The sequence below is a fragment of the Arachis ipaensis genome, chromosome B01, assembly GCF_000816755.2.
Source record: "Arachis ipaensis cultivar K30076 chromosome B01, Araip1.1, whole genome shotgun sequence".
NCBI classification, from domain to species: Eukaryota; Viridiplantae; Streptophyta; class Magnoliopsida; order Fabales; family Fabaceae; genus Arachis; species Arachis ipaensis.
The window spans coordinates 3,499,230-3,503,679 of NC_029785.2; positions in this window are offsets into that span (position 1 = coordinate 3,499,230).

A 4,450-nucleotide genomic window follows, 5' to 3' on the forward strand; every position below is an offset into this window, starting at 1 on the left:
CTCTATTTACTGATTTTGAACCTAAGGTTACAGCTCACATGAACCGTAGGCTTCAAAGACCAGTGACTATGGAGGAAGTAAAATGCGCAACATTTAGCATTCATCCTCAAAGTGCTCCAGGAGATGATGGTATGACAGCAAAATTTTTTCAAAACTTCTGGAACATATTTAGTGGTGATGTGTTTCGAGCAGTTAAGAGCTTCTTTTCTGGGGGCAGAATCTTGAAGGGTTTTAACCACACTCAGATCTGTCTTATTCCCAAGATTTCTGATGCTAAAGATATGACTCAGGTAAGACCAATAAGCCTATCTTCAGTCTTTTACAAGATTATCTCCAAAGTATTTGTACATAGGCTTCAGGGTATGATGAATAGACTAATTAGCCCTACGCAGAGTGCTTTTATTAAAGGCAGATTAATCTCTGATAATATCCTAATTGCTCACGAGTGTATGCATTACTTGAAGAACAAAAAAAGGGGTCTCGAAAATAAAATGGCGCTAAAATTAGATATGAGTAAGGCATATGATAGGGTGGAATGGCACTTTCTTTAGTTTATATTGGAGAAGTTTGGTTTTGACTCCCGATGGATCATGTGGATTCGAGAATTAGTGACAACTGTTTCTTATTCTGTTATTGTGGAAGGACAACCTTATGGTTTCTTCAAACCAAATAGAGGTATTCGACAAGGAGATCCTCTATCCCCCTATCTTTTTCTTTTCTGTGCAGAAGGTCTCTCCTTCTTGCTACACAAGGCAGAACAAAACAGACTAATTCAGGGACTTCAGATACATAGGCGATGTCCCAAGGTCAACCACCTCCTGTTTGCTGATGATTCCATCTTATTCTGTAAGGCTAATCCTGAAACATGTTCAAATATCCTACATTTATTGAATTCTTATGAAAGCATCAGTGGCCAGAGGGTAAATCTTAATAAATCTGCTGCATTCTTTAGCCACAACACTCCGTCCACTACTCGTACACTACTGGCTAACTCTATGAATATTAATCATATTGAGGCTCAGGATAAATACCTTAGTTTGCCTTCTACAGTCTCTAAATCAAAAAAAGCTTCTTTTAGTATGATTAAAGAAAAGGTTCGGAAAAGAATCCAAGGGTGGAAGCGCAATCTTCTTTCGTCAGGTGGTAGACACGTATTGCTTAAGGCAGTGGGAGAAGCTATTCCTATTTATACATTGTCTTGCTTCAAGTTGCCTGATGGTTTAATTTTGGAAATTCACTCTCTACTTTCTCAGTTCTGGTGGGGACAAAAAGGTTCTGAAAGGCGGATGGCTTGGATTAGCTGGGACACTATGACTCGCCCACAAAAAGAATGAGGCCTTGGATTTAAAGATCTCAGAATCCAAAATCTGGCGCTTTTAGGCAAACAGTTTTGGCGACTTGTAACACAGCCTACTTCCTTATTATCCAAAATACTAAGAGGTAAATACTTTAGCAATGGTAATGCTATAATGGCAGAAATTAGAGTCTTACCTTCTTGGGGATGGAGGAGCATACTGGAAGGCCGAAAGATTGTTGAAAAAGGTCTTAATTGGGCTGTGGGTACTGGTGAGAATATCCGAACCTTTGAGGATCCTTGGCTGCCTCCTCCGTATCCTTTAAAGATTTCTGACATGCCAAATAGACAAGCTATCTCTGAGTTGGTTCCAAGAGTTAAAGATCTAATTACTGAAGATAGGAATTGGAATCAGAATCTTATTCAAGAATTATTTCCCCAAGACGTTGCAAACAGGATTTTGTCAGTTAAAATTCAGCAGAGTATGGACAAATTGCAATGGGATTTGAACAAATCCAAGCAATATGATACAGCTTCAGGTTACAGAATTGGCTATTTATTTTACCATCCGCCTCTGGAGCTTTGCCCTAATTATATGCAGCAGAAAAAGTCGTGGATTGATCTATGGAAGTTGAACTTGCCTCACAAAATTAAGCTATTTATCTGGAAAGCTCTCCATGGCCGACTTCCGGTGCTTGCTCAGATTCATCACCGCATCCCGTCTATATCACCAATATGCCCCTGCTGTCATGAAGCAACGGAAATAGTCACTCATTGTTTAATCGATTGCTCTAGAATTAAAGACGTATGGTCTCAGAGTTATCTTCGTGACTGTCTTCCCCCTCAGAGTTCTAACGACTTTTGGACATGGTGGACTGCATCAACAGAGATACTTAACCCGTTGAAGAATGCTAACCGTAATCCTCAATTACTTGCCATCATTTGCTGGAACTGCTGGAAAGCTCGCAACCAGTTGATTTTTGAAGGTTCTACTTCTATGCCGTCTGCCATTCTAGCAAGCTCTGTCAAGTTGCTCCATGAAATCAAAAGAACTCCCAGTTTAGGTCGCCATCTCCATGAGGCAAGCTCTTAGTTGCATGCAATTGGATTTATCATTCTTTCTTTTTTAAGATTTTTCTTCGTTTTTCGACCACGCACCGTCGGATGAATACCTTCAGTGTAGTGTTTTTGGAAAATCTCCACCTTTTATTATGCTGTCCTGCTTTTGGACATCTTTGTATTTCATTTTTTAATAATTAATAAAATATAACCTATTATCTTTGAAAAAAAAAAAAGAAAGGAGTTGACGTCAAAACCATTATGTTCCCAAACGATGTCCATGGATTCCAAAGGTACATCGATAAATCATTCATGTGTGTTTATCTATTAACTTAAGATTTTGGAATAGAAGGTTCATGACATAAACTTTTGATTTGGAATGGGATGAAATGAAATCACTATCATGGTTAACCATCTTATTTTGTTTATGTTATGTTTCTTTCTGACCACAATCTGAGTTCGAATGCTTCCTTAATATTGCGGTGTGGTTCAACAAGTATTGCAAATTGCAAGTAAAGGATCACACTTGACAACAGTGAAGAGAACGGCTGCTTTGATGATGGCAATTCAAATGCAATGTTAGTTTATCATTCTTATTCCTATATTCTTAAAGGTAGAAATTTAGATGTAGTTAAATTTATGTAAAATTAATAGTTGAGAGTTGTTAAATCTTAAATAATTTAATAAAGTTGACTAAATTGTCATTTAATATTTTCAGTTATCAGTTATTCAGTTTCATATAGGTAAAATATAGGTAAAATATATAGGTAAAATATATAAAGGTAACTACAGCTAATTTTTATCGTATTTAATTTAAATATTTTTTTATTCAATCCATAAATATTTAAATGCGGTAAAAATTAGCTGTAGTTACTTTATATTATATAAAGATAACTACAGCTAATTTTTACCGTATTTAAATATTTATGGATTGAATAAAGAATTGTTACATCTTACAAATAGTGGTAACGTTAATTGTTAACCTACCCTACCCTACACTGTAATGCATTGAAGCTAAGAATAATGGCATCTTTGATTCTAGAAGAGTACACTAAACCAGTAAAATATCAGAAAAACATGTCAAAAAGCAGGAAAAAACAGTTCAGCTGAGTCTTTTTTTTTTCCTTCGGTAGTTAATAGTTTAAAATAATAAAATATAAAAAATTATTTTTTAAAATAGATATAATATATAAATATATTATTTTTATATATTTTTTGTGACTATATTATTTTTATATTTAATTCAATCTGGATTGAATTTCGGTTACAAATTTTTTTAATTCTACAAATTTAATAACTGATTTAGTCTTTAGGAGCTTGGTGAATTTTATCCATAGAAATGGACATGAAATATGAGAAAAAGTAAAGAACAAAAGATACTGTAAATAAAAAAAATCTGTAAAATAACATATTGTATAAAAAAAAAAAAACCTATTTGCACGCCGGTTTTAGATGCCATATCTAGACACTTTATTTCTATTTTTTTTTCCTTTTTTTCCTGAAAAAATTAAAAGTTGAGAACTTCAACTAAAAAAGATTAGAAATTGAAATAAATAAGTTACGAACCTTGTCTAGTATTAAATTTAAATGTCAAATACCAATGAGTAATAGCTCAAATGGCATAGACTCCCCATACTCAATTAAGAGGTTGCGGGTTCGAGTCTCCTATACAAGTCACCAAAAAAAAATTTAAATGTCAAATAACATGAATGTTCGTATAGCAATAATATTCATATAGCTTTTCAATTAGGCGGACAAATATCAATCCCGTTAGGTGAATAAGATTCACTAACAACGATTATATTTAATTAATTTAAAATTTGATTTTTAAAATTAAAATTAACTTTTCTTTTTTAATCTATTGTTTATAACTTTATGTTATTCCAAAAAAATGTCATTCTCCTATATTTTTTCTAAAATATTTGATCTCGTCCATTAAATAGGTTGTCATGTATTAAATTTTTAACATGTGTTATAGATTAAAAGTGTTATCTTTATTAAAAAGTGTTGCTATTTTCTTAAAATCGTTACTTTGATTCTAATACCAATTTTTTTATTTGTTTATAATTTTATTTTTTAACAAAAATTTTATTAACA